We start from the raw sequence: 14,174 nt of genomic DNA, 5'->3' as shown, positions 1-14,174 counted from the left end.
CCACAACACTTTCATAATCGGCCCGTCTTGCTACACTCTAAAAAGATAACTGGGCCTTCATCTGAACCATTCCTGTATCGTGAGAAAGGATTCTTCACACCTTCACACACTCTCCTGACTGGACTTTCATGAGAAAGGGTTCTCCACATCTTCTCACACATTATGAGTAAGTTTTTCTTTTATATCTGCATTTCTGTTTTATAATGCTTGCATTAATTTCACCTCTTTACTTTACAATAGTTTGTTTTCGCTTGTCTGCATACACACCAGGCCTTGGTTGGTCTGTATGTGTGTCTCTTTGCCTGCGCATTGTCTCCATTACATCCAATTCTAGGTCTTATTGTAAATGACAAAATAAATCTAGATATTAAATCTAATATGGAAATCCAGATCTAATACAGTTCCTTCTCTCATGTGTCCCAGGTGAGCGTCAGTCTTTCTTATCTCCTTTACTGGAGGGGCTGGATTTGGATCTAAACACTCGCTATCACCTTGTACATCTCACTGCCGACCTCACTATGCTGATCGAAGTTCTTCGTACCCCCTCTGGAAACGCAGGGTCCCCCCCTCAGATATAGAATCTGCCCAGCAAACGTGTGTGTAGATACTCAGACAGAACCTCTACCCACTGTCTCTTCCTCCAGCTATCACACTGATGGTGACACGGCCTTCTCTGACCCGGACTCTGATTACTCTCCCTCTTTCTCACCTGCCAGTCCTGAGTACTCCCACCCGTACACCTCAGCTGGCTATCGCATGTCCCCAGGACGTACCCCTCCTCACCTTTACCTTCTGTTTTCCCCCTTTCGCTCTACCTCACCCATAGATTACCATCCCACCAGCCCTGTGGATTCTCTGGATTCCCAATAAAAGTACATATACTCATACATGGTCTCCCTCGTGTTTATTTCAGGTCAGTTTTATATACGACATTTCCCCCTCTGAGGCTATAAAGCCTCAAAAACTGCCTCAATTAAGCGGGTATCTGTGGAGGAATTGGTTCTGCCACACCCCTTGGCTGTCCCCCGTTAACTGTCGGAGGATTACTCTAACGAAGCCATAATTATGGCGGTCATATGTGCCGTCAGACAGGTCTCTGACTGTAGCTACTTCCACACTACACTGATCAGGATGGGAGCTGAGGAAGGTTTGTAGACCCGGTGGGAAACGTGCTAGCGTTGTGCGCCCAGGGGCCTCATAGTAAATTGGCAGCTGGAGAACGGGTCTTAGGGCCTCTCTGCATCCGCTCTGCGCAGGACCCACGTAGATGTACCTAGCCATAGACCCCCTTAACCCCTTCTCCCTTGCTTCCCGAATAATATGCGTATATACTGTTTTGAACCCAACTACTTTGATTACACATTGATTAACTTTGTACCCCCTAAATAGTGATTATTATTACTACTGTCATTAGTATAAGTGGCTAAATACTGCGTAAATAAGAGTAATGTGAGTAAATACTTGATTGGATCTACGCTTCCCTATCTTTCTCAACTGGGCATACTAGCCCACAGTTTTGTATTTGTCAGGACCACGCAGTATCTTGCTTCTCCCCAAAGATCAAATCTCGCACTCATTGGTGGGCAAAAAAACCTCTAGGAGGAAAAATTCCCAGCCTGCCAGCACTATGTTCTCGACAGCACCGTTATACTTTTCTCATGCCTGATTGCATCACACATTGTTCCCCATCACATGTCAAATCACAAACAACATAACAACTCAGAATGACAGTCTCTATTGGCAGTTTCTCTCTGTATGCTGGATGTCTTCGGCCCAGGCACTTTATGCACCGTAAGGGTCACCCTTGGGGAGAGGTTAGGCTAGCACTTACACCCAGGGTATGGCTCACCACATCATCTTCTCATCCATGGCGGGTCTGCCTGTAATCACATACAAACACAAACACAGGTCCTGTTGTTCTCGGATAGGCCCCAGGCAGCCACTACCTTGTATGCACAGGACCTTCAGAGCTTCTGACGTGGCGTCCTCATCATCAGACGCGGCGTGGAGGTGTGTGCCTGTAATCACGGCCACCGGGACAGCAGCTGGCAGGGGCACACTGGGGTCTGGTTCGTAGGCCTCGTACACATCATCCGGCAGAGCAGACAGGGGATCGACCATCACCCCCGTTGAGGCGGTAATGCCTCACCCATAACAACATACTGGCCAGAAAAGAATTTAATGGCGGTGCCCCTGGCACACGGGACCACACAACAAGCAACCAGACCTACAAAAAGAAGGAGGACCAGGAGGGACGCGCAGAAACAGGCCAGAGAAGCAGCCCAGTCTCCAGAGAGAAACCAAGAGAGCCACGGCGGAAGGGCAAGCTGTGCCCCAAAGCCAGAGTTAGCCATGTGCTCCTTCCGCAGGGACTGCAAGTGGGCCAACACCTTATCGAGAGCCCCCTCCGCACCAGTATGCAACGGGATCGCAGCGCAGCACTTGGGACCAATCATTGTACAGACACCCTCCTCAGGGACCCACATCTGATCCAAGACGAAGTGGTTATGAGCGGTCATAAGTGAGGTGGCATGTAGTTGATCACAGAGCAGTCCAAAAGTGCCCACTGAATAGTTAATGAAACGTTGCTGGTTGTACCACATGTAATTTATCCAAGCCGCATTGTGGTTAATCTGGACAGCCAGAAACAAAATAGACGCCACACCGCTGCCGACGGCCTCCGTAGCTTTGTAGCAAGCGGGGACACCGACGGGGGTCCCCCCAAAGTCTAGATGGACTGTCTCATCAACGGCCCAGTCAGAATAGTTTGAATAGTTTGATGTGTCAGCATCACGGACATACTGAGTCCATAGGGCAGCGTCCCTGCGAGAACGGGAGCGGCTAGACGAAGGCTAGTCAGCCACCACCAAAACATGGGTTTTACCGTCCAACCTAACCGGGGTGCAGCACCCTTGCCATTCCGCAGGCACAGACTGGTGAACACGCTGGCCCCTGCAGAACCAAAAAACATCGGCAAGGGACACGGTACCTGTGCTAAGCACCGGGAGGGGAAGTGTTACGATTATGGGGTCAGCGCACGGGGAAGAGTCACAAACAGAGAGGGTATTAACCTGCAGGTCATCAGCGAGCAGGGAGACATTACAGCGGGCGGACAAATTTCCCACGGGGTATACACCAAAAAGAGAGCAGAGGCATACCGGGAAGAACACGGGTAGAGACGGTCGAACGGGGATAAAAGCCGACACCTGAGTGGACATGGGTTGAAACAGGCACGAGCTAGCATTATGCATCCACATTGGGCCAAAATCAACACAGAGAGGGCCCCAAAGAGGCAAACTGTGGGACACAAGAACTCGACGGAGTAGGGGTCAGTGAGGCACTCAGACAGTTTCCCCATGGGTAGCATAAGATGGGGAGCAGGGCTACGATCATGACAAACGAGACACGAACGATCCGTCACAGATCGGGCGTTATGGAACATCCATGCCAGATACATATTACTTTGCTCGCGGGTAAGGGAGGTGTTATCGGTCGAAACTGATTAGCGTTGCAATTTCATTAAACCTCTTGCTGCAGGGGCAGGTCATTCATACAGATTACAGATTATATACAGATTACAAGTACAGTATATTGCTCCAAAACATAACAAACATACAAACATAACAGTTGATTAATTTAAATTCAGTTGTAATTGCACTGCAGTAGTTGTACAATGACACTCGATTATAATTTACATGGGGTTCAGGAGTTATTTCCTATTGTAGAGGAGCTCCTCTGTGACTTTATTTATGTCCAAATTGGCCATGTCAGTGTTTTTCTCTGCCTCCCTCTGAGAAAATTACAGACTGAATAATCTAGTGTTTTTCAGCAAACTCAGCAGTCCTTATCCGGATGCACATGTTGGTGATTTTCAGTGCAGATGTCGCCTTGCATTAAAATAAAAAACACATTTGACTGCTTTTACTTGATGCATTTAGTCTTGTAGTTTGTGTATCAGTGACTCTCCCCATATATTAAACACTTCCAGAGTCTTGAAACAAAAAATTAATTCTTCTCATATACAGCACTTTGTGATCATTTGAAAATACAATAAAACAATAGTTATGAAACTTTGGTTTTCCCCAAAGTGAGTCGAGTCAGCATCTCTTCTCTACTCCAATGCCTCTACAACTGCTTGGACACCATGTTGTGAATGTAGCATGATCATATGACCATGTGACATAAACATCTGGGTTTGTATAAAACACAACCTGCTAGAAACTCACTATTTCTGTGTCATTTTATTTCTGTCCAGATGCAAGATTTTTATCACTGAGGAGAGATATAAAAACAACATTATGTATTAACAACATCCCCATGATAAACTAATCCAATCTGAATAGGGATATAGTAACAGTTATATTACACAACTTTTACTGTGTCACCAGTATCCACCTATTGCAATTAACAATTACTGTCTTCCTGTACAGATATATTGTTTTGTATTGTATTTCAGTGTGGTATTGTATTATATTGTACCACACTGTATTGTATTGTTTTAGCCTATATTGTATTCTTTGGTTAATGTACTGTCCTGTACTATGTGTGACAATGCAGCAAAACAATTCCCTGTACTTGGCAAATACAAGCATTCTGATGATGATTCTGATCATATTTAGTGTTTCCCACCCCCATAGCTATGACTGTTTTGAAGAGAGGACCAAACATCATGTTCTGGCATCATCATCCTCATAACCTTGGCTTCTTGTTGAAATCGAAGGGAGAATGAATGGAGTAAAATATACGGGATATACAAGAGAACCAGTCTTCAGTCTGCTAAAAAAAATTAAAATAAAAAAAAACTTGGGAGAATTGTCATCTTTTAGCAGGACAATGTTCCCAAACACAATACTAAAGCAACTCAAAAACAAAATGTGTATGTTATACACTGGCCAGGTCAAAATCCAGATATGAATACCATTAAGAATCTATGGCAGTGTTTGAAATTTGCAGTCAATATCCAACCAAACTGAAGAACCTATAGAAAAGCCGCCAGGAAGAATCGGTGAAATTCACTAGTAAACAGTATGCAATGTTTTTAGGAACTTACCCCTACAACAAAAGGTGATTCTACAAAGTACTAGTCTGACTTATGCTAATACTTATGCCAGCATTTTTAGTTTTAGGTTTTTTAAAACAATTTTTTTAGCTTTAACTTTTTTTAAGATCCGCTGACAAATAAGGAATTTTGACTTGTACATTAAGAGCATATTGGTTTGCAAAAAAAAAAAAAAAAAAAAAAAACTGGCTGAAACAATATGTGTCATTTGTAATCCAGACAAATCTGATGACTTTTAAGGAGATTGAATACTTTTGCAAGACAATATATACATCTTTACAAGATGGTGTGGACAACTCCAGATGCTGTCCATGCTGATGCTTTTTTTTTTTTTTTTTTTCATTTTTAAAATATTCCTTTACTTACTTCCTAAGAAACTACATCTTGGCAGTCATCAACTATTACCACATCACACTTTTGAATACAGGACCTAATCTCACCCACCACTTACTGGACAGTTTAATCAGTGACTCCTCTAGGCTGAAAGAGATCCACCAATATGCCAACCAAAACAAAGAGAATGAGGAGGAGACAGAGGAAACACCTAGGGAAATGGCCAGGTATGTTAAACAGGTTAAGAGGAGGAACACGTAGACCACCTCTGCCCAGCATACTGCTTGTGAATATATACTTCATTGAAAACAAGCTGGACAACATCAGCCCAAGAGTTTGTTTCCAACCCAATGTGAGGAACTGCAATATCATTTGTTTCACCAAAATGTGACTTACCCCCCTAGTACCAGACCAGTCCATTCTCTATTTTTCATATGGAAATGGAAGAGTCTGGTAAATCCAAAGTGGGGAAGTCTGTTTTATGACCAACAACAACTGGTGTAAAGAAATTTGTATTTTTGCAGTGAATAAATGCAAAGATGCTAGATTTTATGGCAATGTATGGGACTCAGTTAGACCATGACCTGATCACACCATCAATGCATTAATAGCAACCTTAAGTCATTAACTTTTACTGCACATGTTTAATGAGAGTTGGGAGGTATCAAACTTGTGTTGCCTTAATAGTGTAACAGTTACCCTCTTACAGGGATGAAATTTATGATCCTGGACATTAGGGGGCAATAGAGAGAGGAAATGATTTGTTCCTGTGATAGAGAAGAAAAGGAGAGCATGGTGATGGAGTTTGTTTGGTGGGGTGAAAGAAGGCCAGACAGCACTTTTTGTTTGGGAAGTTAAGTGAATTTTATTTCAAATAAATATATTTATATAGTTTTGAAGTTTACAGAGAACTTTGGGTTTGGATTATGCCAGTGAGATTTTGTTGTGGATTTAGTACTTCCTAGCTTCACTGACTGCTGGGACATTTCCAAGACTGTTTATACATGTGCAACACTCAGATAAGACAGTTTGCATAATGAACTATGTATCCATTACTGCTGTTGAGTTCCAAACTGATTGATCTATCTTTCATGCTTCATTCATTTTTGATTTGTTTATTTGTGTGTATTGTTTTGTTGGTTGTTGTTTCATTACTATGGGTAGTTAATTCAGTCAAACAAAGTGCAGTTTAATTGTCTGTTATTGAGACCATATGGAAATTGGGTGTTTAGTATTTTAATCCACTTGCCTTTCTGCCTATTGTCTGTCATTTTTGACCAGTTTGAATTGTGTTCTAATGCTAAAATTAATAATGATTGTTCCCCATGTCTGTGGAAATGGGAAACCAGGTGGGTCTGTATCTTCTTCCTTGTCCTAATGTTGTAGCAGCATGCATTCAATTTGGTGTAGATGGTTCTCCCTGTTTCTCCCACATACTGCTTGCAACATTTTTTGCATCTAATTATGTAGATACAATTTTTTGCTATCCAAATGATGGGTGGGTCCCTCTTCGTAGGGACAGGGAGATGCAGTTTACTGTGGAATCTTTAAGGTTTTGGTTTCTTAGGAAGGCTGTAATTAGCCTGACTCTGGACGCATCCAGCTTGTCCCTTAGTAGGTTTTGGAAATTGAGTTTTAAAGCTCTGCTCAATTTCATTGAGTGGTAGCAGAATTTTAATGTCAAGGGTATGATGTTCTTTTCCTAAGTATCTTTGTTCATATCACATGAGCCAAAAAGGTTCCTTTTCCAGTCTCTATGGATTGAACGGAGGAAGCTTATGGTGTAACCCCTCTTTGAAGGGCCTTGAAGAGGACCTGTACTGCATTTTGAAAGTCTCCTGTTTGTGTGCAAATTCTTTGGAACTCAATAAGCTCAGCTTTGACAATCCCCCTGAATGTGTGCTTAGGATGGTAACTTTCCCTGTGCAGTAGTGAATGGCTGGCCGTCTCTTTGAAAAATACTCTTGTATCCAATTTCTGGTGAACTAGGACATTTGTGCCTTTTATATGTTGTATCAAGAAAATCTACCTGCGATTTGTGGTGAATGTATTTTAACTTAATTGTTTTTTGGTGGTTGTTGAGAGTGGTGACAAATTCCTGGAAGTGTTCTTCCGTATGTTCCCACTTCCCCCAAATGTCATCCAGGTACCTAAAGTAGTGAGTTGGTAGTCTAGAGCGTTTTGGAAACGGAGTTTGTTCCCAATGAACCATATAGATATTTGCACAAGCTGGTGCAAACTTTTTGCCTATAGCTGTCCCTTTTTTATTTGTAAGTAAACCTGGCCATTGAACTCAAATTTTTTTGTGAGGGTTAGTTCTAGTATCCCCACTATTAACTCATCTGGATGTTAGTCCAAACATTTTATCGCCTGCAGACCCACGTTTGTGTCGATGTTAGTATATAGGACATTGATGTCCATCGTAAATAGAAAGCTGTGGGGTTCCAGTGTAATATTCTTTACCTTGTTTATGAAATCATGGGTGTCCTGGATATAACTAACTTTTTGGAGAGTGGACCTATGGATTTTGGGTTGTAAATAAAATTCTCGGTATGGTTGTGGTGTCCCCCTTCAAGTATTGAGCTTATTTTTTGTTTATGAAACCCCTGGATAGTAAGGATGCAATTTTGTCATGAATTATAGGTATTGACTTTGGGTATATGGTTTGATCCAATTTTCTGTTGTATTCCGAGTTGTCTAATTGAGTTGGCTTATATATTGTGGCCTATCCATGACTATGTTGTATATAAAACGGACATGAAATAAACACGAGGGAGACCAACTATGAGTAGTATGTAGTTTTATTGAGAATTCACTGAGCTGGTGGGACTGTAATCCGGGGTAGAGCGGTATGGAGAAAACGGGTGGTAAAACAGGGTGTGTTCTGGGGACGTGTGATAGCCAGCTGATGTGTATGGAGGGGAATATTCAGGACTGGCAGGTGAAAAAGAGGGACAGAGGTCAGAGCCCGGGTCAGAGAAGGCCGTGTCATCAGTCTGATAGTTGGAGGAAGGGACAGCAGATAGGGGGTCAGTCTGTGTAGAGGCATCCACACACACATTTGCTGGGCGGATTTTATATCTGAGCGGTGGGGGGAACCCTGCATTCCCAGAGGGGGTGTGAAGAACTTCGAGCAGCATAGTGATATCGGCAGTGAGATGCGCAAGCTGATAGTGAGTGTTCAGATCCAAATCCAGCCCCTCTAGTAAAGGAGATAAGAAGAACTGATGTGCACGTAAGACATGTAGGAAAAACACACACAGATAAGCAATGCGCAGGGGGATAACAGTACATGTATTTGATTAGTACGGCAGGCCTCAGAGCTCAGGTGGATTACATCTGCATGCAGACAGAAGTCCAACAAAGAGACACACACACACACACAGAGGCCTGGTGTGTATGTAGAAACAGAGATACACTATTATAGGGTAGTGTACATACAAACACTATAAAAAAGAAATGCAGAACAAACATAAAACTTACTCATAATATAGAGATGGTGTGTATGAAGGTGTGGAGAATCCTTTCTCAAGAAAATCCAGTCAGGAGTGACACAGACGAATGTCAGGTTATTTTTAAAAAAGATTGAAACAAGACCGGCTGAATATAAGGGTTTTGAAGCCGAGCTGCACCTGAGAGATAAGGGGCTCTGGGAACAGCAGGGGCCGTGAGATAATGGGCTCTTGGAAAAGCGAACTCCGTGGGATCAGGGTATCTGTTTCTATGTTAAATATTAATTGTCTTTGGGCAATAGGCAAAATTTGAGGCAACAATTACCACCCACTGCCTTTTGTACACTAGTTTAATTGCAATGTTTTGATCATTTTTTAGGGACTTGATGGCCTGTTTCTCTTCACTGGACAGGTTGAGACGGTGTGAATATTTTGGTGTGGGGAACCATTTGACTGTCATTTGAGGGGATAAAGGAAAGACCTTTTCTGAGGATTTTATCTTTGGCAAAGGACAGGGTAAATGTTTGGGAGAGGTTAATTACCAACCCTGAAATTATCTGACCCCTGTATTGGGGTATTCAGACGGACTAGTTAAAATGCTGTTCCCTATGTTTCCACATTGGCTCTGCTGTTTCTAGGGTCCAGTGGATCTTGTCCGGTAATGTGAGAAATTTTTGGTCTGACATTTTGTGTAAACCTTGCCAGTGTCCTTTTATTAGGTTGTTTATAGTTCTGAGGTTGGATAGGTGGAAGATCCTCAGAAAGGTTTATCTGAGGAATGTGTACTGTAGCATTGTGTCCTCGGATGCCCCAATTAGTTTAGAAAGCAGTTTGGAAAGTAGGGATTGATTGCCTTGGGCTCTGTTGTTTAGTCCAAAGGAAAGGACTATTTTTTTGGGTCTCTGCTGGGGTAGGTATTTTGTGTTTTCCAATATGGAAAGCATTGGATAGTTGCGCCCCTTTTATAGCAATCTACTTTTATTCTATTGTCCTTTATTTTGGGGAGTCATGCTAGGTTGGAGTCACCTATAATTACTATTGGTTAGGGTTAGGTCTTGGTAACGATACAATGGTTCCCCCATCACAATAATCCATTCAGTGGTTGAATAGGTAACCAAGGAAAGTGCACAGTCTGGTGCTTGTTAAGCACCGCTATTGTCCCTGTAGCAAACCCGGCTTGGTGTCTGCTGATTTTAACAATTCCAATCGAGCCAAAGTCTATAAGGTTTTACAGTTGGTGTCCTGCCCCACCGGCTGGGTGACGATGATGCTGGGATCATTGAGGTTAACGGGGGCAGGGTTCGATGTGTGCCATGCCTTCTGTTCCCCTGCCCCTTCCTCATATTGTACTTTACCTCGGGGGAGCGTGGATGGGAGGGCCAGGTGCCCAATGAGAGCAAGCCCATGTACTGAGAGGGGGTGAAACCAAAGAAAAACAGATGAACCTGCTGCTGATGATGATGATTATGATGAAGAGTGGCGGGAAGAGGGAGAGAGGGATGATGCGGGAATTTGGACAGAGCGGACAAGGACAAGGACCCCGGTGAAGGCTTGGCACTCTGAGACGACTGAGGAGAGATGGAAGGCTTGATGAACGTAGACGGCGGGGGCGAGTACGGAGGAGTCTGACACGTGTCTGAACATTCTGATGGCTGCCTGGTGGCCGGGTCGATCCTGGGACGTACCACTCTGAGGAATGGAGATGGCCTGAGAGCTCACCATGGAACAGATCATCTGAGGAACCTGTGTAGGAGCTCCTCTCTGTCGGAGGTGTCTGTAATTAGGGAATTCTCTCCGGACGTGTCCTAAGTATCCGCACTGGAAACAGCGTCTCTCCCTTGGCTCTCTGTCATCCTCCACGCATCTCCTCATCCTAATCACTCTCCTTCTTCATCCTGTGCCTCTTCGGGCAGTCCTTCATGTAATGTCCGATTTTGCCACAGATCCGACATCAGCGGTCATTCGGACTGAGCTCACCATCCGTCAGCACCTTCGAGTCGAAGAAGTAATCCGCTTCCATCCCCAGCATTGGATAAAACGGTGTTCCGAACAACTTCTTGCCATTAATGAATGCCTTCATGATGAAATTCGTAATTTTCCGTGACATTCCAGCACCGAGATTGTGATTCAAGTCAAAGGGATCTTCGATGGCGATGCACTTGGAGGTCCACTGTTTCTCGAATGTGGTGAGGCGTTTCCGCTGCCAGATGGAGATCACGTGCTCTTTAACGTCAAACTCCTCGGTGTAGAAGCGCAGTAGGCCGAGCCACAGCTCCCCTACTGTCTCGTGGTTCTGCTGGAACTCGGGCCAACGCTGCCGCAGCTCGTCCAGATCTTCGAAAAAGAACGCGTTCCAGCCGTCCACGATCCTCTGAGGAACGGAGCCCCCGTCGTAGATCTCCTGTAGGACAGGGATGATGGGAGGCTGCCTCTGCTGCAGGAAGTACAGCACCATGAGGATGTAGGCGTAAGACGAGAGACTTCCCCTCGAAGTTTTGCCGATGTCACACCTCTTTGCATAACTTTTATGGTATAGCCCAAATATTGCACACATTTTTCCAGGGCTGCGTACATGGCCAACATACGTGTGTTGTGCTGAGCCAGTGTGTTGTAGAGGCTGATGTCTCTTTCCAGACTGCTCAGCTTGGGTTCAAACTTGACGATAGGCACTTTGGTGTCGTTATAGGCAAGATGTTCCTCAGACCTGTGTGTTTCTTCAACACCTTGGCTAACGCCTCAATGATCTCTTTACAGTTCAGTTTCTTTGCTGTGTCATGACCCTCCAATGTCATACAGATGTCCAGGTCACTGTCAAGGAAACTGAAACCGTTCTTGGAGGAACCAACCGGCTAGAATCTGTTCCCTCTTATGCTGCTCTCCCGGAGTTGGCGACAGCTCATCATAGCAGCGCCTGCACAGGTTATCAAGGATTTCTCTGAAGTGCTTCCTCATGGGAGGCAGAGGCGTCAGCTCCGTCTTCTTAAAGTCTTCAGGACAGTCGTCTTTCAGATGGCCATCTCGCTTACAGACACTGCACACCACCATCGGGGGCTTTCCTCCAGTGAAGATCATCCTGTTGAACGTATAGTGCAGCTCCTCCGGGGCAATGCTCTCCCGTTCCAGAGCTTTCTGCCCACTTTCATCCTGCTCCTCATTTTTGCTGTCGGTGAACAGGCCATTGTGAGAGGACAGGGTCAGGGAAGAGGGGTGACGGACGCTGTCTTCGTCCTTGACAAGCAGCCTGGCTAATCCTCTGCTCACACGCTGCTCTTCATCTCCGTCTTCGTCTTCCTCTTATTCATCCGCGTCATCGTCAGTGCTGTTCACGCCGTCGTCCTCTTCCTCTCCTCTCTTAGTTTCAACGGTGCATGTTCTGGCCAGCTGGGTCACACGTGGATGCAGCGCATCTCGTTTGGGGGCATGTCCATTACGGCTCTGAGGGCAGGCGAAGTATCAGTAGGTGGTGCGGAATTGCTCCTGGATGTACTCGAACACCATCTGACTGTTCAGACTCCACACTACATTCCTCTTCAGTGAAAACGGGTCCTCAATGCCGAGGCAGCGGCGTGGACAGTTCTTCATGTCTCGGGGCAGCGGCTCCTTCAATCAGATGCTAATGATGTAATCCTCCAGATCGAACTCCAGCGTGTAGAAACGCAGCAGCTCCAACCACAGCTGGCCGAGACAGACGCACTCCATGTTCTCCAGCACCAGATGGGTCTTGCCTTCTGGTTCTCGTCCTTTTTCTTGGCCGATTTTTGGCTGTCATGTTTTTGGGGTTCGTTTTCCCATAAAGTGCCCCAACTGAATGGCAGTCAGGTGATACTCATCCACATGCTTCATGTCGAACCCTTCGATCCAGTAGCCCAGATACACCAGTAGAATGAGCTGCTTCCTTTGCTGCAGGAAAAAGATGACCATCAGCGAGAAGGAGTAGGAAGGAATCCCGCCCTTGGCCTAGCAATCCTCATGACACAGCTTGGCCCAGTAGTGGAACGCCAGCACCAGAGGAACCAGGCGAGGCTCACTTTACATAGTAAACCACAGGACACATCATGGCAGAAGATGACAGGTACTTTAGCATGGAAGTCCGACTCCACATCTGGAGAATTCATCGCTCTTCTTCAGGATGTCCAGCACTTGGATGAGGACATCAGGTTGCGTCATACTGGAGGGATAGAGTACGTCGATGTTGACGTCACTGGACTTGAAGGCGAATCGCGTGAGACAGAAACTGTAGAGATGCAGAGAACAAGCAGGTAGCTGTCTCCTGGATGATCAGCTCCATGCTCCGCAGCACAATGTCTCTCTGCTGGAACTCCTGCTTGGAGATGCCGTGCTCCTGCGCCGCCTCCATAATGGCAGAGTTCAGTGCTCGCAGGTGAGCCGGAGATGGAGAATGCAGCTCGTTCTCCTCCTGCTTCTCCATGATGTTCTTGTGCCGTTTCTCTTTGTGTTTGTGAGCACGCTGGATGTTGTCCACATGAACTGAACAGAGTTTGGATAGATACTAGAAATTTGGGTAATCTGGGGACTGCTTGGTCAGTCTGTGGATGTAGTCTCTCTGCAGTCTCTCCTCGGCCTGTTGTCAGTCTCAGCTGCTGATCGGAGGTCAGGTTCGTCTCGTCCGGGCCATCTGGAGCGCTCTCCGCCGGCCGTCTTGCCGACACCTCATCTGCATATCTGTCCCTCAGTGCAGGTCTAGGGGTTTTATTCGAGCGGTGTTCTCCTTGGTGCTGAGAGGTGTGAGGTTTCCACTCCTGAGCCCGTGCTGAGTCGGATTCCTCGCCTTGCCTCTCTCCCCTGAGCCTGTTCTCCCCGTCAGCCTGTGCGCTTTGCTTCTGCCTGACTTCTGAGGACTTCCCGCTCTCCCTTTGCGCCCAGCGTACCCACCCTGGCCCTCCTCCTTCACTCTGGACGCTGCCATGTTTTTACTGTGATTCGGCGTCTTGGCGTTCTCGCGCTCCTTCTACACTCTGGATGAGGCCTTTCTCCCACTCGAGTGAGACGGCTTTCCGGACTTCAACGGGCTTTTGGTCTCATCCATAGTGCTGATGCTGAGGGGTCTGCGTGTTTGTGTGTGTATAACAAAAAAAAAAATAATGAAAAAGAAAATTAAAATGAAAGCACAGAGGCTCCACAGGACAATCACGTCCAAACCTTCAGGGGATGAGTCTACAAGTGTTGTCTAATTTTCACGACAATTTGGCGTCTCCTGGCTGGGCTGCACGAGTCTTTTCAGCTTTTCTGGACAACAAGCAAACCGGAAGACGCCCGTGGAGAAGTTTTACCCTGAATTCCATGTTGACACGCAGGCAATTTGCCCTTTA

At 45.5% G+C, this 14,174-nt stretch overlaps 1 pseudogene; it reads right to left on the bottom strand.

Annotated features, from left to right (window-relative positions):
• Positions 1-8,193: 8,193 nt before the first annotated feature.
• LOC108271625 (terminal uridylyltransferase 4-like) lies at positions 8,194-13,891 on the bottom strand (annotated as a pseudogene).
• Positions 13,892-14,174: the final 283 nt, after the last annotated feature.

Source organism: Ictalurus punctatus, chromosome 11, assembly GCF_001660625.3.
Source record: "Ictalurus punctatus breed USDA103 chromosome 11, Coco_2.0, whole genome shotgun sequence".
Taxonomy (NCBI): domain Eukaryota; kingdom Metazoa; phylum Chordata; class Actinopteri; order Siluriformes; family Ictaluridae; genus Ictalurus; species Ictalurus punctatus.
This window is presented reverse-complemented; position numbering and strand designations above follow the sequence as displayed.